The following is a 22,117-nucleotide window of genomic DNA, read 5'->3' as shown; positions in this document are numbered from 1 at the left end:
AGCAGCGTTCAGTACAATACAGTAAAAAACAGCATCCTGGGTAAATAACCCATTTTTTAAAAATGGGTTATTTACCTTTCTGCTACTACAATCCACTACATTTTGTTTCTACTACCACCATCCATTAGTATGTAATTCACTAACCAATTCACCTGTGCCTCTGTTGTGGCACTATCCGCCCCCCCTGCACCAGAACACCCCTGTAATGCCACACCATGCCCCCACCATGCCCCTGGAATGCCCCAGTCACACCCCCACCATGCCGCTCACCTGGGGTGTTGCGCCCCACTCAGCCCCATTGGCACTATGCCTCTGTTGAGAGTTTAACTCCTTATTATTCTATGGGGTCCTAAGCCACCTTGGGAATTTACGGTGGGGGGGAGAGCTGCCCAAACCAATGAAAAGCCTCCCCTTTCTGCTCACTATCACCACCCCTTGCCATTGACTGGCCAGGAGTTTCCTTTGGCCTCACCAGAGGTCTACAAATAAATTGGGGGGGATGTTGCGACTACCTGCGCAGCCCCCAACCAACCCGATCAGCAACCAGATGAGGGGACGACCCAGGCCTTCCTGCAGGACTACATGTCCCCATGGGAAAAGAACAAAGCCAAAACTGGGCTGCAAGGTACTGCAGGTGGTGTAGAGGTGGAGCTACCAGGGGATGGAGGGGTGCGCATTGCACTGGGTATGCGCCTGGGGCGGAAAATCGGGTCTCCCGCAGCACCCTCCCCCGGCACCCTCCTTACTTACCTTAGTGAAACACTGCAGGCTGGAGAAGCAGCCTGTTCCCTTCAGTCTGAAAATGGCCTGGTGGGAATTACACTTCTGAGAAGACATTGCAAGTCCCATGGTCTCCTGGGAAACCTAGTTCCCACCAGGTCATTTTCAATCTGAAGGGAATAGACCACTTCTCCAGCCTGCACTGTTTCACTAAGGTAAGGGGGAGGGGGCAGGGCAATGTGGAGGAGGGGCAGCAGAAAACACAGAGTGTGCACCGGGCACAGTATGGCCCAGCTACGCCTCTGGGCTCATAACACAGCTCTTGCCTGCAGCCTTTTGAAGTGGCAACAGCAGAAAGCCAGCTCCATCTGAGGGCCCAGCTGGTTGCCACCACCGCACAGATGAGGGAGAGCAAGAGAGCAAGCTCTCTGATCGCCTCTCAAAGAAGCAGAGGTCCATTCAGCACAGCCTTAAATAGGTGCACTCCACAAGCCTCCCTGGTCACATGACAGGCCCCTGTCACATGACCAGGGTGCCTGCCAGCCTTTTGCTTATCTGCCCCACAGCTCAGTCACAAAGGCAGTCACAGGTGAGTCTGGGGCTGCTGCTTACTCTGTTCCTCTAGTGTCTCTGTGTTCAGGCATGTGTCCTTCTAACCTTCCCTGCTACCTACCAGAGAGAACACAAATGGTGGCAAAAGAGAAGCAAGTTAGCTGTAAGGGAGGCAAAAAAGGATTATGAGGAACGCATGGCTGCGAACATCAAGACTAGCAACAAACAGTTCTTCAAGTACATCAAAAGCAGGAAGCCAGCTAGGGAAGCGGTAGGTCCGTTAGACGATGAAGGAACAAAAGGTGTGCTAAAAGGTGACAGGGAGATTGCAGAGAAGCTGAATGAATTCTTTGCATCTGTCTTCACCCAAGAGGAGGTGAGGAAAATTCCTGCACCTGAACCAAGCTTCTTAGGAGGTGAATCTGAGGAACTAGTGAAGTTAGTGGTAGACAAGGAAGAAGTTCTGGCAGCCATTGATAAACTAAATGCTACCAAATCCCCTGGCCCAGATTGCATTCATCCAAGAGTTCTTAAAGAGCTCAAGCATGAAATTGCTGATGTTCTCACATTAATATGCAACTTATCCCTGAAATCAGGCTCCATCCCTGAAGACTGGAAGATGGCCAATGTCACACCAATCTTTAAGAAAGGGTCTAGGCATCTGACCAGGGAAATTACAGGCCAGTCAGTTTGACATCTGTTCCTGGTAAATTAGTAGAATCTATCATTAAAGATAAAATTATTAAACATGTAGAAAAGCAAGACCTGCTGAGGAAGAGTCAGCATGGCTTTTGGCTGAGGCAAGTCCTGTCTTACAAACTTACTAGAGTTCTTTGAGGCTGTAAACAGGCATGTCGATAAGGGGGAACCAGTGGACATTGTCTACTTGGATCTCCAAAAGGCTTTTGACAAAGTTCCTCACCAGAGACTGTTGAGAAAACTCAGCAATGAAGGAATAAGAGGGGAAGTCCTCCTATGGATTAAAAACTGGTTGAGGAACAGGAAACAAAGAGTGGGTGTAAATGGGAAGTTCTCACAATGGAGAGATGTAGGGAGTGGTGTCCCCCAAGGATCCGTTTTGGGACCAGTGCTCTTTAACTTATTCATAAAATGACCTGGAAGTAGGGGTGGGTAGTGTGGTGGCCAAGTTTGCAGATGATACCAAATTATGTAGGGTGGTAAGAACCACAAAGGATTGCGAAGAGCTCCAAGCGGACCTTGATAAATTAGGTGAGTGGGCTAAGAAATGGCAAATGCAGTTCAATGTAGCGAAATGTAAAGTGATGCACGTAGGGGCAAAAAATCCAAACTTCACATACACGCTACAGGGGTCAGTGCTATCAGTCACAGACCAGGAAAGGGATTAGGGCGTCTTAGTTGATAGTTCCATGGGAATGTCAACTCAATGCATGGCAGCGGTGAAAAAGGCAAACTCTATGCTGGGGATAATTAGGAAAGGAATTGAGAATAAAACTGCAAAGATTGTCATGCCCTTATATACAGCCGTGGTGCGACCGCACTTGGAGTACTGTGTTCAGTTCTGGTCGCCACATCTCAAAAAGGATATCGAAGAGATAGAAAAAGTGCAGAGAAGGGCAACGAGGATGATTGAAGGATTGGAGCACCTTCCTTATGAGGAGAGGCTGCAGCGTTTGGAAATCTTTAGTTTGGAGAGGAGACGTCTGAGGGGATAAGGATTGAAGTCTATAAAATTATGCATGGGGTAGAAAATGCTGACAGAGAGAAATTTTTCTCTCTTTCTCACAATACTAGGAACCAGGGGGCATTCATTGAAAATGCTGGGGGGAAGAATTAGGACTAATAAAAGGAAACACTTCTTCACGCAACGTGGGATTGGTGTTTGGAATATGCTGCCACAGGAGGTGGTGATGGCCACTAACCTGGATAGCTTTAAAAAGGGCTTGGACAGATTTATGGAGGAGAAGTCAATCTATGGCTACCAATCTTGATCCTCCTTGATCTCAGATTGCTAATGCCTTAGCAGACCAGGTGCTCAGGAGCAGCAGCAGCAGAAGGCCATTGCTTTCACATCCTGCATGTGAGCTCCCAAAGGCACCTGGTGGGCCACTGCGAGTAGCAGAATGCTGGACTAGATGGACTCTGGTCTGATCCAGCAGGCTAGTTCTTATGTTCTTATGTTCTTATATGCTTTGCGCTATCATGTAGCACAAGTGGTGACTTCCCATAGTGGCAAAGGAAGATCTGGAAGGAATGGATGCACCCTTTCCCCCTAATCACATGATCCTGGATGGGAAGATGAGCTAGCCCAGGCTTTTGACTGTGGGAGGGGAGCACTCAATTAATGACTGAAAACTCTTAAAATGCTAACTAAAATGCTCTGCGGCTGGCCTGCACAAGCGCAGTCCCTTGTGTGCCTGCACAGAGAGATACTAGATGAACAAACAGTTACAGAAAGCAGCACTGTTTTTATGTGTTATGTCTGCATCACATAGCATAAACTAGACAACTAGACATGCACAACATTTATTAATGTTGACGCTATCATTGAGAAACTGCTTTATCTTGCCCTATTGTTCATGATGGTAGAAAGTGCAGTCAAGTCGCAATCAATTTATGGCAGCGTCATAAAGTTTTCAGGGCAAAAGATGAGCAGAGGTGGTTTGCCACTGCCTACCTCTATATAAAGTCTAAATTGCTTTCATCATCTTCCATCCAAGTATTAACAAGGGCCAACCTTCCTTAGCTTTCACGATCTGACAAGATTGGATCATCCGAGTCAGGGCTGTAAATACTTTAACTAAATTATTTTTCAATATATTATCTCTTTCTGCACTGCAAAAGGTTCTAGATCCTTTTATGTGACTTTTGCAAGACTTTTCTCTCTCCTGTGGTATATGACTTGAATAGTTGCATCTTGAGCTATATACCCTTTGCACCCTTATATAGTATTGCTTGTGACATGTTGTAGTAGAGACTATATGGGTTAACATATTCTACAGTGGCTGACATCTTAGCCTTGTCTTATTCTCAATTCAATGATAGTACAATTTGGTATCTTGGTTTCTCCACTCATACTAGTACCCCATTATGATTCTCAGAATTATAGAATACAGCTAGTGTCAAAGGAATGGAAGAGAAAGACACAAGGGCAAATATCTGTCATGAACTGTATCTTCCATATAGTGTCTGGGAGCTGCATTGGAACGAGTCAATCTAACGTGACTTCTGAGCCATAGTTTGACCACCACCTCAGCAATATTTTATCCTGCTGTTTTATGAATCTGTCTTAGTAGACTGAGTATTTAACCATGTATCTCATCCTATTAACCCAGCCATATAACCTTGAGCTATCCAGACTTCCCAAAGACAACACAAAGCACCTTACTTGTAGCATTTATATTATCTACTTGGTAAGCTTCTCTCTGGTATGGGGTATAATGTTCAGAATTACCTGTGTAATTATAGTAGAGGTGGGGCAACTGATGTCCTGATGTGTCCTGAACATCTTCAGAAGTGATTTTTCTCCTCTGATAAAAGCTTTACATACTTATATGTGGAAGAGTGAAAAATCAAGTCCAGTTCTGCAGATTAAAGTTTGCTTCTCTTAACCACTACACAATGCTGGCTCTCATAGACTAGATTACATTCTATGAAAATCTTAATTAAATGTTTATATTTCTGCTTCTAAGTCTGCACAACTAGTTAGCTTACATTTGCAGCAGCTCCTGAAACTTTCTGGGTATTCAGCAACTTTCACCTGACTGTTGCTTCACCCTTCCCTATCTAGTGTTGTGGGATAACAGGAAGCAACCTTGAAAAGATGATAGATAGAGCCTGGCAGAGACCAGTAAAGATGCCAACAAGGACCAAGAGAGAAGTCATAATGATATCATTATGACTTCATCAGCCCTACAGAAGAGGGGGCAGAATTCAACTTTCCATTGTCAATAGAGCCTCCTGCCAAGCAGTCCTTGCATCATGCAGCTAACAGGTGTGAACCAGAAGTGTGAATGACATTAAGTTAGGCTTCATCATTTTTTTCATTTAAAGGATCTTTGCGGAGACTCTTCATTTATTCTCTGTTCACTCCATCTGTTCACCCACAGGTCTTTCCTAAGATCTGATTAGCTCTGGGATAAAAAGCCAAGGGCCACAGTTGGAAGAATGAATCTGGCAACTGACACCAAAAAGCCCAGGTTCAATTTCTTTCTCTCTAGAGAATTTTACATCTTTCATAATGGCTGATGATTCTGGAAAGCAATCTCAATGGCTTTAATGGAGATTCATATGTTCTTATAGATAACTTAGGGGTTAGAAACATTTATGAAAGATACGTCCATGGTTTCTAAAGGAGGAACTTCCATGTCCAGAGGAAGTAAACCTCTGCATCTTAGGCCTTCACTTCTATGCCCTGTTTGTTAATGCTCCTGAACAACTGGTTGATCTCTGTGTGAAACAGGGTACTGCTCTAATTATTCTTATGTACATGTAAGGGAAGGAAATGTTTATCATGAATTCTAGTGCAGCAGTTTCTAGCACAAGCTAAACACTGTTTAAACATCAACATACTTATCTAAGATAACTATTATGATTCAATGTATTCATAAAGTGTGGCAATTAAGCAACATCTTTACAGTTCCTTTGAATACTCTCTCCATTCTCTAATACTTGCAATGTATGTATTGAGGGAGGAAGGGGGAGGTGACAATAAAAGGCCAGTGTATTATAATAATGCCATGCATTAGCATAGCCTGGTTTAGAGGGCTTTAGCCAGTTTTTTTTCTCATTTCACCTCAATGTTAGACAATAGCAAAGCTGAACCCAAAAATGAAGGAGCGATAGTCCCTGAAGCAGCAATGTATAGACCCAGAATGGACAGGATCAGCCCTAACAGAAATAATCTTCTAGCAAGAGAATGTATGAACTTTAGCAGTACCATCCTGAGAAGAGTTAAACCATTTTTTACTCCACTGAAATTAATGGTTTTAGAAAAGTGTAAATCTGCTTAGAATGCCACTGTAGGTCTCATTATATCAGGACTGTAGCTACAAAAATGGTGCCCAGGGCAAGGACTAAAATTGGGCCCCCTTCCTGAACTCTGCTGCCCAGCATGACCCAGCACAGTGGGGCAGTGGAGTCTGGGGCAGGGGATGTCAAGCCACCCTAGTTGTGTAAATGGAAGGAAGGAAGGAAGGAAGGAAGGAAGGAAGGAAGGAAGGAAGGAAGGAAGGAAGGAAGGAAGGAAGGAAGGAAGGAAGGAAGGAAGGAAGAGCACTATTTATCCTTTCTGCCTGTACACAATATTGTTTGTGGCATATTGTAGTAAAGAGACTCTGTGGGTTAATATATTCTACAGTGGTTGACCTGTTAGGCTTTTCTTCTTCTCAGCTCAATGATAACATAATTCTGTATCTTGGTTCCTCTGCTAGAACTAGTACCGCATTATATTAATATCCAAGAACCTGAGGATCCACCACCCAGACTCCACAAGCCCAGTGCACTCTCCACAAGGACTGGGCAGACCACACTGGGGCAATGAGGTGGGGGGTGGGGGTTGCCAGAGTCTAGGTGGAGGAATTCTCACCCTGAGGATTCTCCTGCCTGGACTTTGCCACCCCAGTGAGGCCTCTTTGACCCTTCCTCACTGAGGACTGCTAATGGGGAAATGGGGTATCCCATACCGCTAATAGTATCCCATAACCGGTTATGGGGTATCCCATAACCGCTAACATGCCATTTGATCACGTACCGCTAATGGGGACATGGGGTATCCCATGTCCCCGGGCACTTGCCATTTGACTACGTGAAGGGACACTGGACACCGGGTGGGTCCCTCCATGCTGGTTAGATGGGCGTTGTGGCTGCAGGCTGGCTCCTGCACTGCCTGGCCTCCCTGCTGACAGGGAGACCAGCTGTGGCTGCAGCACCCAACTGACACGGTTGAGCCATAGCCATAGGTCGGTACTCGTGCAGGAGGCAGCAGAGCCTCTGCTGGCTGAAGGAGCAGCCCGATGGTGCCAACAGCTGGCACTCTTTAGCCCGGCCCTGCCAGGCTGCTTTTTCAGGTGACACAGCCTCCACTGGCTGAAGGAGCAGCCAGGCGGTGCTGCCACCAGGTGACCCTCGGCCCGGCCCCACCAGGCCCCACCCTTCCAGGCTGCCCGGGACCACCACCACTGGAGCAGCTGCCAGCTAAGGTAAGTGAGGTGAGAGGCACAGGGATGGGCATGGGGTGTGAGGGGCGGGAGGGGCTGGGCACCTGGAGCAGGTGTTGCCCTGGGCACCATTTTCCCCTGGTATGCCTCTGTTTTGCCCCTTCAAAGACCATAATGTTGCACCTGCCATATCTTCCCTGACAGTGCTTCAGTCAGCATGGATATGCGCCAGAATCCATCTTTATTTTATGATACCTTTCCTTGGTAAAATACTGTCCTACTCTCTATTTGCCTTTTGGTGGAGACTTTGGGAGTGTTGTTAGTCTTTCTCACAGGTCTTGCTAGATTTCTAGCTGAGGGGCAGACACAAACATGAGTATGGTCACATGGACACAAATGCCAGTGCCCTTCTTTCCAAACAGAAACACCCACAATGTGGAATGTTCTCATGTTGCATCTATTCTATAATTTGGTTTGCTGTGTTAAGAAGACTGATCATATGTGAAATGTTGTGGTGTGGGGGAGCGTTGTAAGTACAGAACCTCCAACTTTCATCAGAAAAAGTCCTAGGCCTCTATTCCCTGTTTGTCAACACTCTATGGCAGTTGATTAGCTGCTCTATAAAACAGGATCACTGGTCTGATCCAGCAGGCCTCTTGTTACATTCTCAAATAGGGAACAAAGCGCTTGGTAAGGATTATATATTGACATCATCTCAGGAATACGATGTAATTAAGAAAGAAAACAAAACCACAAATAGGAAGGTTCATGCTGAGCCTTCCTGTAGTCTCATCTCTTCCTTCTTCCCTTTACAATTAGAGTTGCCATCAAAGAATGGAGGAGTAATTTAAGTAACCTCATCTCATACCAATGTGGGCCAAACCTGGGGCACTTTGGACATTTTTATAGGCTCACAATGTCCCTAGGGAGCATCTTAAGTTGCAATGTGGGGGACTACAGCTCCAGTGGTAGATCCACAAAGGTCAGATATCCTTGTGCTGGTGGAAGTACCTTCTGTTGGCAGAACAGCACCTTTGAATCCAGTGCACATCTTAGGTATGCATACAAGTATACAGACAAATTACACATTGATGCACCTCATCTAGTCTCTTGGTGAGGAAAAGCCTGGAGATTTTTAAAAATACAGCAGGTGATAAAACAGTCCTTCATGATAAATTTTATTTTCCCTTATTAATTTTTACCAGGACTGAGTAATGATGAATGAAATTATGTCAGAACTTCAAGAAATGATGTATAAGGAAGAGCAACAAAAACCCAAAGGCCTTGGAGAACACAAACTGAATCAGAATTTGTCCCCTGGAGATACACTGTGATGGGCTGAACTTGCCATTAGGAGGAAGATTAAGCACCCACAGTTGCTCACTTAGTTAATTATACACTCAAATGTTTCCACTCTATCACAAGAAGCCAGGCATTTTCAGTTTTGAATATCCATAAACTGACTGCTTAGATTGTTCATTGGTTATTTCCTTTGACAACCTGAACCTGACCATTAAATTCCATTGGCAACAACTATGTGTCAAGAGAAGGGGGAGGGGAGAGGGGGAAAGATTTGTGTATTTAGTTTTCATTATAGAAGTCCTTGTAGTTGAAAAAATATGTACCTGTCAAGTTTTCGACATCTCGCTGGGGATGCAAGCAATGCTGTTGTGATTTCAAAACCTGGCTGACAAATCCACATTCCAGTAGTAAAGACAAATCAAGGGTTTTTCTCCCCTTTGCCTTAAAAAACCCCCACCACTTTGACAGTCATACATACAATCTGAGACATAAGTGGCACTTTGATGTTCTATTCCATTATTAAGTGGGAAATTCACTATAGAATAGATGACGGGCCCCTACTCTGCGATGGGTGTTGTGAATTAAACAGCTTTCTACAGTTACAGCTTGGTCGGGGAGAAGGCAAAAGAAGCTTGCAGTTGAATGGCCTAAACAATTCAGAAACTTTGAAAAAGACCATATTTTGGCAATGGCAAACCATGCAGATTTGAACAGAATTTAGAGTAAATCTTTAGAGTGAAATGGAACCATACAATAATTACCGTAGCAGCCTTACAGTGCATTCCTATGCCCTGTAAGGCAGTGGGTTCAGTTCAGAAGGCTGCTTAGGACTGCACTGATAGTTCCCTGTAATCTGTAATTTCAAATACAGGGGTTTGATCAACTGTGCAGCTATGTCAAAAACAGTCCCACAGTAACTTAAATCTATTCAAACCTTTTAATGTCAATACACTGACATCATATTAATTGAGTAGTTTTGTACTGCTGCTTCCTTATGCCTACAGGTAGGCATTCAACTGAAGTAACATTGACTTAAAGTACTTAAATTAATTCTTTTGTCAATAACACTACAGCTAATCAATACACCTGGAATTAAACAGCAGTTTTTGGCCAGAAGGCATGTTGGTCTCGGGTCTCTTTTTGTAACCATTCATTAATCATTCAGCCACTCCCAATGAAACAGCCGTCCCATTTGAAACCAGAGATTTGAGGCTGCCTGATGCCCCAGTAGTAAATCTAACAAATGAAATTAAAATAAGTGTGCCCCTATGACTTAGAGTAAAAAAATTCAGTGCCAATGATAGCCATTTGTATTAAAAGTTTAAGTTATTATATTTAACCTCATGGTCATCCATTAGCTTTTATTTTTAAGTTTATTAAAGGCTAAGAAATTACTTTTTGAACATTGATCCAGTAAGATTGCACAGTTAAAAGCTTTCAAGCAACAAAAATCCATTTAACCCATAAACTTCACAAATATTTGCTACAATAGTTCCTTCTTCTTTTTTGTTTTTACATTTATGTCAGACAGATCTGTATTCCAAATTATTTTTAGGACTATCATTTCAGTGTTTAGTACTCCACATTATTCTGCACTGGAAAGGCAAAATTGTATTAGCCCTTTTCTTCTTCAATTACTAATCTCACAAGGAAAGTTTCATTTAACCATATGAATAATATAGAGTGATTTGTAGCATGATGATGTCCACATCATAACTATGAAAAAAAAACCCAAAATAAATACACTGGTTTGTTGAGTTAACTGTTTTGTTTTTCCCATTCTTTTAAAGAAATGGAATTTTCAATATTGGTGCTTCTCATTCTAAAGCAGTAACAGTAAAACAAATGTCATGTTGAGGAATAAACTGAGGACTTTCTTAGTTACAATTGCTGGCCCATTGCTGATTGTAGTAAATTATAAATTATGCAGTCAGTGTAGGCCAACAAAAAAAGACATCTTCAAATCTCAGTCAAAGGTAATTACTTAAGTCGGCTGAATGTTCTTTTTTCATAGAGTGTGATCTCTCTTTGACAGCTCACACTGACAGATGACCTTCTCCACAACATCCTTATCCTTCGGATCATGAGCAGTGCGCCTCTCTGCTTGAATATCTCTATATATTTGTGACACTAAGCTTTCAAATACAGCTATTGACAAATCAGAACATCAGTCTAAGTGCTGGTCTTCCTATCACTCACAATAAAGTAGCTATCACTTGTGGTGTTGTAGAGCAAGCTCATCTCTGAAAAATGAGTTCTCACCAAGTGCTAATTTGACACAGCTCGCTTGCCTTCCCATAATTGCTCTGTCATTGTCAGTTGGCAGTTCGGGCTCATTCCTGGAAACTGCGCCGTACAATTGGATACAATTACTCCCATTTACCACCACTATTATGCCACTGATGTTGCCCAGTCCGCATATTGACATGCCTCATTAAACCTGGATGCAGGCCATTAATGAACATTGTTAGCATTTCTCTTAAACTTTTTTGCCTCTAATAAACAGTCAGTGTTCCATGAAGGAGCACTGCCATCCTTGTGATATGATATTTATTATCTTCTGGGGAGAAGGGGGGAGGGTGTCTCTGCAAATGGAAGCCATACAGATGCTGTAAGAGAGATATATGAATGGATCAGGGGAGAATAGCACTGATCAGTAGGACCTTTTTCTATCAGGGCCATCCTACTATTAGCCAAGTGACCTCTTCTATCCAAAAGAAGACAGGGAGGATAAACAGGATAACCTCACAGATGCCCAGTTTCAGGAGGCTTCTCAAGGTTGCTTCAGCTCCTGCTGTTCTCCTTAACCCTCTCCTTCCCCCAGGTGGTGCTGTGAGACACTCCAAAGACATTTTTTTTTGCCCTGGGTCCTCAATCTATTATGTCCAGCTAACTTCCATGTGCATTTTTATGCAGAGATAATTATGTGTTGATCAGAGGAGTCAACGGCTGTCACCCGCATGGCAGGCGCACCTGCTGTGTGACATAGGTGGTAACGATGGCATGCTCTTGAGCTGTCATGACAGGGACAGGGACTTTATTGTGTATATGTCACCATTTCTCTTAGGGAAATTATCCTTTCCTGCACAATGACAATAATGAACCCTATGACACGTTAATAAACCCTGATTCCATGTCCTCTTGTTGACCGTCATTAAAACTAAATATCATTCATAAGTTTATGGAAAGAGGGGAAACTATGAAGCTTCTTGTAATATAAAAATAGGTTTGCTGAATATTACTATTAAAGTTTGAAGTTTTGTTTAAGAATAAGCTACAGCCATTTTTGTGTATTTTAACATTTTGTTTATTGTCTCTGTCCTTGATTTCAGTTCTTGTTTTAATTGCTATTGATTTCTTTCTTCCTTTTGTTTTCTCCACACCTTTGCAGTGCTAGCTGAATGCCATTTTATAGTAGTTTTCCATTTATACTCAACTGATGCAAATAGGAAAACTGAAAGCTATTTTATGGGAATAATTCAATGCATGGAAAGATAACCTCTACCCCCACCCCCAAGACTCACAGGTTTATTTCTGAAATAGAAAAAAAATGGAGTAGTCGAATGGAACCATACAACTTCTAATCTTAGCCCTAATTTTATTTTCTTCCTGTTTTGTAACATGAATAATCAAACCTAAATCAGTTTTGCCAGCATTAGTTTTAGATTAGCATATCCTGCACTCAAAATACTTGAGCAAATAAAATGGGGAGAACTGCATGTACATCCCGAGAATACTATTTGCTTCTTTAAACTTTGTATGTTATCAGGCATGAAAATATAAAAATGATATCATGCAATTGTTGTGATAACTCATATTAAAATAGCTATCATTTGATTGAAATTTTTGTTGGTGTTCATTCCATGCACATATTCACATATTATTCTGCTTCCTACTATCATCATATGATTTCCCTTCTTTTAGAAGATATCTTTGTAACTAATAAGTTTCCTTATTAGAAGGTGAAGGTAAAGGTAGTCCCTTAAACAAGCACTGGGTCATTACTGACCTTTGGGGTGACGTCATTCCCACATCTGGTTTGGGCTGCCCATATCAAATGTAAAGACATTGAATGTGGAAAGAAAAAAACAGCAAGTCCAAGAGGCCAGAAAATGCAGCAAGTACATATGATGTGATTATGTTAAATTCAAATCTAATCAAGAAAAATGTTGAAGACACTCATAAGTTGACACCTGAAAAAGGAGGACAGTTCTAGGTTTCTGCACCCATAGATTTTGAAGTACAGTATCAACAATTTTATAGATTCCTCAGATCTCTTTCTACTGAATTAACTGTTAGTAGGAAATATAAATTATCTTACACCCAACACAGGTTGTGTTTCTACTCGCTGAGATTTCAGATGAGCTATCTTGTAATGCTAGCTGTAGTCCAGGTTATATTTACCAGACACTTGCAATCTTTCCCCAGGAGTATGCTATTAAATTGATATTTCAAAATTGGTTCATTTTGAACTGATTTGTAAGTATTTTAAAGCATTCCAGTATACTCCTGGGTCAACTTTAAAATGGACTGATTTCTGATAATTCATGAGACAATCCACAATAAAACTCATTTGCCAGAGCTGAAGAAATGGAGTGGTGTACCAGTGAACAAATCATATAGATTTTCATTTGTTTCTTCCGGTTTAAACCTGTTTCTTCCCGTTAAAACCGAGCTGTTTTTGTGAGTTCTTTCATCATTTACTTGCCACACATTCATATTCATTTCAACATGCTGAACAGGAATATATGCTATAGTAAATACCACACATAGCAAGTCTTTGCCACTTGTGCGATGTAGGTGACACACCTTTTGTGGTAGGGGGGTGAGGTCGTTGCTAATTCCAGGGCTTTCTCTGAGGCTGCCTGTCTTTTAGCTTTTTTGGAAGTCTTTTGGCACTGTAGAGTATCTCTCTTTTTTTACTGTTACCAGCACTACTTCATAACCATCCCATGTATAACAGTACAACACCCACTCCCTGAAGAGTAACACAGAGGCCTAGCAGGGAGGGAAGCATGTTGTACCAAGGGTGGTTGGTTTGGTAGCTGTTTTTGGCCTAGGCACTCCCCAACTCATGCACACACACACACAGAGAGAGAGAGAGAGAGAGAGAGAGAGAGAGGTCAGAGGCGTGTGGCCAGTGGTGGGATTCAAAATTTTTAGTAACAGGTTCCGATGGTGGTGGGATTCAAACAGTGGCATAGCGCCAATGGGGCTGGGTGGGGCATGACAGGAGCATGGCCAGGCATTCTGGGGGTGTGGCATTCCTGGGCAGGGCTGTGGCAAGGACACAAGGCGCGTGCGCCCCAGGTGCAGTTCCCCTTCACCCCGCCTCTAGATTCAAATGACTGTTTAAAGTATTAAAAAGCAATATACCGAAAGGTAGTGTATTGTTTCTTTTTTATATAATTATATTGATAGATTTTAAATAATAACATAAGTAAGGAGAGAAACCAAAAACTATTTACAATTGTTAACATATTACAAACATATCTAATTGTCTATCTCTCTCAACCCCCAACTAAAACATCCTATATTGCCTCCCTCCTTCCCGTATTTCCCTCCCTCCCTACTTTCTACTTCCCCTTCAGATTCCTATAACTACTTTATCTATTCCACTTGAAAGAAAACTAACAGAGGGAGAGATCCAAAATCCTTAATCTAAAAGAGTAGTTTAAACTCCTCTCTTTCCAATATAAATTTCAAGGGAAAAAAAGAAAATGAAAAATCTTTGCCAATAATACTTTCCCAACCTTTATACCAATGAACAAAAAAAATAGAATTACTATATATTGTATTATTTCATACAGTTCATACACATGTGGGGGGTGCCATGGGGGGCAGGGGGACCGCAAGGGGCCCTGGGGGCGATTTTGCATCTCCCACTTGACGAGATTTGTTGTACCTAGAGATTACCCCCTTGACCCTAGTGGAGTTAATCATTAATAACCAGTTCTCTGAACTGAGAAAATTTTAGTAACCGGTTCTACCGAATAGGTGCGAATAGGCTGCATCCCACCTCTGCATGCAGCCCTAGGGACATAGGGTACCCCATGTCCCTGGGTGCATGCCTTTTGGTCACATGGGGGTGCTGAATGCCCCCCATGTCACCAAACGTTTTGCACCTTTGGCTGAAGGCAAGGAGCTGAGCCGGGCGCGTGGCCTGCTGTCAGCTCCCAGTCCCTAGGAGCTGTCTGCAGACTGCGGTGCCCAGTGCCCTGCTCAGCTCGCCTCCAGCCAGAGGCGCAAAGTTCAGCCAGCTGCCAGAGCTCCCAGTCCTGCCTTCCCTGGGTGTGGAGGGAAAGACTTGGAGCCCCTACAGCCTTGGCAGCCAGCTCAGCTTCTCACCTCCGGCCAGAGGTGAGAAGCCGAGCTGGCCACTAGAGCACCCACTCCTCCCTTCCTCAGCTGGGGAGAGAAGGACTGGGAGCCATGGCAGCTGAGACACCAGAGAAACTGGCGTCCCAGCTGCTGGGTTGGGACGCGGGGCTTCCTCACGAGAAAGCAGTGCTCTGCGTGGGGGGGGGGTGCCCGGAGGGGTTTTTGCCTCCAGGCATCATTTGGCCCCTCATATGTAGAAATCTCTGCCCTTTCAGTCCATTTTCTCCCCCTGAACTTTATGTACTTTTGGCACTTCAACTATCTCCCAGTGATCCTTTTTCACTAGCTCATTTTCCATCTTGAATCTCCACAAAGGATAGCTACTTGAGATGAGAATAGGAACAGCAGGCTCTAAAACTTTTAATGCTTTTGTATATGTGGCCATTGTTATTTTTAAAAAATCACTCCAACATTTCTAGACCCGATCCTTTTGTTAGAGAGGGATAAATAACTTTACTTCTGAAGAGAATACAACTTTTCTTCAGTGTAATGTTACAGCAGAATAACAACCACAGACAGTAAGCAGAAAGAAGCAGTTAACATCTTGAAGAAGCAACAATTGAAGAGGCACAGAAGGGGGGGGGGGGCTGATTCCCAAGAGATCAGTATTGAGTAAATAACTCCCTCCCTCCGGAAACTATAGACATTCTATTATTCAAATTAGTCTTCATTGGTTTTTCTAACATAGGCTGCCTACTGGGGTCTCCAACCTTCCTGCCCCTCCCTCTTGCTTTTCTCTAAAAGGCTTTTTTGCCTCATCTGCTGGCTGCAGCCCCAACCAGACTTCAGGGGCCTATTACCAGCTGGCTGCCCTCCTCCCACTCCTTAGTTGCTGTGTCATCTCTGCTGTAGCTCCTAACTGCTCCCACCAGTTCACCACTTCCTCCCACAACTTGCAAGGCTCATTCATCATCCATGGTCCAGGTGACCAAGGTTCCTCTTCACTGACTCTCAACGCATAGCTCATAGGCTACACCACCAGCAGCAATAAATACAGGGGTGGACAGGCACTCAGTGATGTTGGCAAATGCATTCAGGACAGACGAAAAGAAGTACTTCTTTACTCAACAACCAACTAAATTGTGGAATTAATGGGAAGTAGAAGTAGTGATGGCCACAAAGTGAGATAGCTTTAAATTGAGTTAGATTCATAGATAAGAGGTCCATCAACATCTAAGAGCTATGAAAACTAAAAGGAACCCCCATATTCTGAGGCAACAAATCTTTGAATACCAGTGTTGGAAGACAGCACTGGGGGAGGGGGTTCTGTCTTTATGCCTTGTTTGATTGACCACTGTGTAGGCTAGATAAACTAGTGGTCTGATCCATCAGGTTATGTTTATGTTCTTACAGTGGCATCTCCTTTTCCTGCACCAGCAGACAACTCAGAGGGCACTAAATGTTATGGTGTTTTCATGATCACCATAGTTTTTCTACTGGTTTTCATTATAACAATAACTGATGGGACTTTTTCTTTAAAAATAATTGTCCTTATTAGTGTTATTACCAAATTAAACAAAAACATTAAATGTACCTTTTTTTTCACCTACCTGTGAAGACATGAGGTGCATATAAGGCTCCATGAAGCCATTATTTACTCAGTTATAAAAGTCATCTTGGTTATGTGGCTATATGTGAAGTTCACAGCAAAGCCACTAGGAGCTCCATGAGGTGTTTTGCAGATAAAAAAATTGGGGTGGGGGAGGATAAAGGTTCTTCTCCCTGAATCTTCTGGTCACAAACAGAAGAGAGCCAGTGTGTGTGTGTGGGAGACACAAAAATCCCATTGCATGTATGATATTAAATCTCTGTATTGTTCCTCAATGAACACAAGGATTTTGTAAATGTGTAGATGGAAGTGAAGTGCACTCACCATCTCAATTAACACAAAAAAGCAGGGAAATGGGGATTTTTGAGTCAAAATAGCAGGGGAAAGAAGTTGAAAATCATCCATATGTGCTTTTGCACACTACTTTCTATTTCCAGGGTTATCCCAGGTGATGGAGGGTTCCTAGAGGTGGTTTTTAGCAATAGTGAAGTTTTTGATCTATCCAGTATCTTCAGGCAAAAGTGGATCTTTCTTCAATCTTGCCTCATCTATTCAGGCTGCTGTTGCATCTTCACATGGGTTGTATCCAACTGGTTCTTTTGGTTGGCAAAAAAGGGAGGACATGGTCCCTTGTGACCTCCAAACGAGCAGTTCTGTGGATCATGGGGCCTTCAAAGACAAAAACCATGTGGAACAGGGGCTGTAGTAAGACACAGAATTGGGTTAAATAAGCAAAAAGCATGGCTGTATCCAACCCATGATGTGGTACAAAGTGCCATAAAGTCAAAGCAGATTTTTAAAAACCCCACAGGGTTTCAAGGCAAGAAACAGTGCCATTGTCTGCAACCCTAGGCTCCCTTGGTGGTCTCCCATCCAAATAGTAACCAGAGTTGATTCTGCTTAGTTTCCAAGATCTGATAAGATTAGGCTAGCCTGGTCTATCCAGGTCAAGGAATAGCCAGCTCCATAGACAGCTAGAAAAGCAACTCTGGGCACTGCACAGGAAAACAATTTCCATATATTTTCATGAATGAATTTCCATTTGCTGTTCAATGCATCTTATTTACTTACAAAATTCAAGCACTCACTTTGCAAAACTGTAATGCTATTTGAAGTAGTGAATTGTTTGGAGCAATTGTCTGTAAATTTCCCTTTTAACACAGCTCCTGTTACAATCCTTGATAAAGTTAACAAGAATGCACATTTAAAAATCACATTAAATTGATGTATATTTTTTAAAAAATCAAATTAAACTGTATTATTTATTATGTGTATGCTGTCAACCTTGAGGACAAACCTGCCCTGTGGGTATGTTACAAATGAAATGAACTCTGTTGTAGGAAAGAAAAGAAATGGAAAGACTATGAGCCTGGAGCAATGAGAAGATCATCAGTGGAGAACGAGTCAACAATTCCCTACTTAACTTTCAGAAGCATAGTGTTCTCCTAGCTGTGTGTGTCCTGCTGATCTTCAACAGAGCCATCATTCATGACCAAAATTACTGAACAGGGCAGCACAGTTTGTGTTGTGTTAGGATTTGGATCACACAAATGTTAGTTTCTGATAATATAGTTAGCAGAAGTTCTTTGTTTCTGTGAAGACTTTAAATCCTGAAGGGCTGTGTTAGAATCTAATGTACCTACATTTCTCTGCAGAGAATCACTTAGCTGAAAATATTTTTTTCAAGATGATAAGCTCACATATTGCATGATTTTATTTCTCTATAACTGCTGTTTTCAGGATCCTATAGCGCAAAGAAGTAGAAATAACTGCTAACACTGATTAAACTAATTTAAGTTTTGACTGGCCACAACAGGTGATTATTGATTAACCAATCAGGGCATACTTCAATCAGAATATTCTGGACAATAAGCGGCCCTTCTCCTCCTGTCAAAAATGAAACATTTTCAATTACTCTCCAAACTAACCAATCCCAGCCATTTGAAATTAACAAAGATGATTTCATGCCTTCTAACCAGCCTTGCGACCTTGAAGAGATAGTATATTCATTCCCAATTAACAATGCCTGCTTTTTTGAACCTTCTAAGCTCATGAGAGAAGCAAAAGGATTTTACTAGACCTTTAGTAAACAAAATGGATTTTCTCTTGATAACCCAGCCCAGTGTTGAACACCTTACCACTCCCAATCTGATCAGGTGAACCACACCTCAGTTCCAATCTGGGCTGGCGACCCCACTGTGGTCTTGTCAGATGAAGTAGCCACCCCATCCTTCACTGCTAATCTGCACCGGCAAGTCTGCTGCAGGTTTGTCAGCTGAGTAAGTACCCCCCCCCATACTTGGCTGAGCTGGCATCCTGCTGTAGGGTCACCAGCTGAGGCTGCCACCCCCCCAGCTCCGACAACCTCCCCCATGCCTTTCTTGGCTGGCAAACCTACTGGGGCCTTGATAGCAAAGGTAGCCACTTCCCCAGGGTCAATCTGGGCTGCTATAATCACTGGGGTCTTGCCAGCCAAGGCAGTCACCCACCCCCTGGGACCCAACCCAACTATGTCACATTTATGTCATATACAGCCCTCCTAACAAATTAATTCAAAAATCCTGCTCTTTTGTTTATTCAATTTCTCCCTGAAATCCAACAGCCTGTTTCTTTTCTTTTCCTTTTTTTAAGAGAAGGAAATGTGAAGTTTATTTTAATCAAAACAGAAAATTGAAGAGAAGAGGCATAAGAAAGCAGTTTCTGCAAAATTTCAGAATTTTACTCTGCAGATCCTCAGAGGCAAGCAATGTCTTCCCAAATTATCCTATCTTTTTGCTAGAACACCATCTTGTGGTGTATAGGATTTCTGCAAGGGCAAAAATTACAAAAGGGCCCACAGAGTTGTAGCAGAAAAGTAAAATGAGGACTCAAAGAGAAATTCTTCTTTTGAAAGAGTAAAAGAAAATACCAGGAATTGATGCCTATGTCTAAAAAAAAGGAAGGTACTCCACTCATGACTTTGTTTTCATTACCAAGGAAGAAGTTAAAATACTCTGTTGTATAATAATAACAGCTATCTTCTGATAAATCTGGGTCAGGTTAATCAAGTCCAACCAAGCATGTCAAGAATTTAAAAACAATTATAATTAACATTCAAACTTACCATAATTTACTAATTTACCTATCAGTCTCTGTGGTATTTCTTCAAAACCGAGTTCCATGCCAAGTAGCTTTTGCTAACTTAGCAACTCATTTCTATAGACTTTTCTGCATACAGGTATCATGTGTTACAGGGTCATGAAGGCAATCAGAGCAGGGCCAATCAGATCTTTGCTATGATGCAGAACAAAAGTCATATATTGTCGAAGGCTTTCACAGCTGGAATAACTGGGGAGCTGTGTGGTTTCCGGGCTGCATGGCCGTGTTCTAGCAGCATTCTCTCCTGACGTTTCGCCTGCATCTGTGGCTGGCATCTTCAGAAGATGCCAGCCACAGATGCAGGCGAAACTTCAGGAGAGAATGCTGCTAGAACACGGCCATACAGCACGGAAACCACGCAACTCCCCAAAAGTCATATAGTTGCCTGGGAACAATAAATCTCCCACTGAAAAGGAATACAATTCCTGTGAGGCAGTGTGAAATTGTACATACATGAAATATTACTGATCTGAAGAGATAATCTGCCTTTTTAAATTTAAAACACTAGGTCATACATGTATGATACATCAACCCAAATCACTCAGCCTCAAGACACTTCAATCAGCTGAATAACTTCTATAACAAGAACAATCTGGCAGATTTAGGGAGGGGATATTTCTCAGGATGTGGAAGAGCTGCAAGGAGAGGAAACTTCCATGGAAAATCTTCACCAAATGGCAGAAGCACTGAGAATCTCTGTAGCAGCACACAAAATGGTGGGCACAACTGTGAAACTGACAAGAGCTCTGTGAAGCAGGCAGGAGTAAAGATCCATTTTGACTGGCAAAGCTTGTGTTGTGGGAACAGAAAATGCCAAAACGGATTTTTTAAAACCATCCGCACCATGTTATATTTCTGTTGTGCAGAATCCACCCATGAATTATGCTTTTCCTAACAAGTTTCAAGTGGCTGGGTGCCAAGTTCAGGGTGCTTCATGCCAGAGAGAGCATTAAAGCCAAGCCTTATAGAGAGTGATTAGTTAACATCTTTTTAATGATAAATTAATGAGCAGTAAAAGCATTCTAATTCCAATATGTACAAAGCCTTGTGTTTAAAGGTGCATGTTCACCAAGAGGAATTCAGTGACCTTCATAAGGCCTATAAAGATTGGTTTCAGAGCAACCAGTACCCAGCCATTCTTCCAAGGTTAACTATGCATGTTGTGGCTAGGAAATGAAACAATTACAGACAAATTTTATTGGTATGTTATGTAAAAAGCAATCATGAACTCACATTAAAATATTGTCTGAGTAAAGTACTAAAGCGGGGGCAGGATTAAAGCCTTTTGAGGGAGAATATTCGTTATTCTGAAAAAGACAATGACCATAAAGTTTTTGTTTCTTAAATCCTGAAGAACATCCTGACACCAGGTGAAGGGGAACCCCACCACAGTTAGGTATGAGAAGAAACTATATCAGTAATCATCAGAATAACCCTGACATTCTGTGTATGATTGATTCAGTACACCACAATTAGCTTCTAATTAATTTTAATGTTCTTTACTTATTTTTGAAAATTAAATAAACTTCATTTTATTACACATACTAAACCAATGAACAGGCACTAGCATTCTCTTCTAATTAAAAGAAACAATCTGGCAAAATTGTGTCAGACATAATGAATTTTTTCTCTATCACTGGTGCTGTTATTTATATTCCAAAGCTGTTGATAGATTTTGCTCTTGAGTAATCCCTAGTTGTTGAAAAACACTGCAGTCTTATGTAATGTCATTTTTACCACAAACACAAATGAATTTTTAAGAAACACGCCAGCTTTCATTCAGAGGTAATTTCCACAGGCAGAAGAGATTTCTGTCCTCACACCGCTTCTTCTTTGCCTCTCCTGTGATGTTGCAGCACAGAATACCCCCCTCCCCAGTATTTTTCCTGGGGTAGCTGGAACCATTAGAAACAGCATAAAGGAGGCCTGCAGCAGGAGACAGAAACCAGCAAAAATCACATCTTCCTTTCCATCCAATGGATCCAAACAACGGTGTCTCCTCCACCCCATTTCCTGGTTTCTACTTGTCTTAACAATTCGAGTCACTTTCAAATCTCACTGAATTAAATGGGACTTACTTCTGAGAGGACAAGTCTTGTATACTCCTGCGTGCCTTAAAAGTGGTGAAGAAATGTTCCACATAACGAAATTAACAAAAAAAAATCCTTATTTTTGTTTAATTTTAAATTCATTCATAATTCAATTTTTGCCTGTTTTTGTCTGTGGTTTTTGCTTTCTCCTTTTGGTTATTAGTGGTTTGTGCTGTGTAGCTTTTATATACAATATATTGGGTATTCTTATGGTATGTAACATACCATTGTGTGACAAAGGAATACAT

This window comes from Sphaerodactylus townsendi, linkage group LG06 (genome assembly GCF_021028975.2).
Source record: "Sphaerodactylus townsendi isolate TG3544 linkage group LG06, MPM_Stown_v2.3, whole genome shotgun sequence".
NCBI classification, from domain to species: domain Eukaryota; kingdom Metazoa; phylum Chordata; class Lepidosauria; order Squamata; family Sphaerodactylidae; genus Sphaerodactylus; species Sphaerodactylus townsendi.
Note: the sequence above shows the minus strand (reverse complement) of the source record.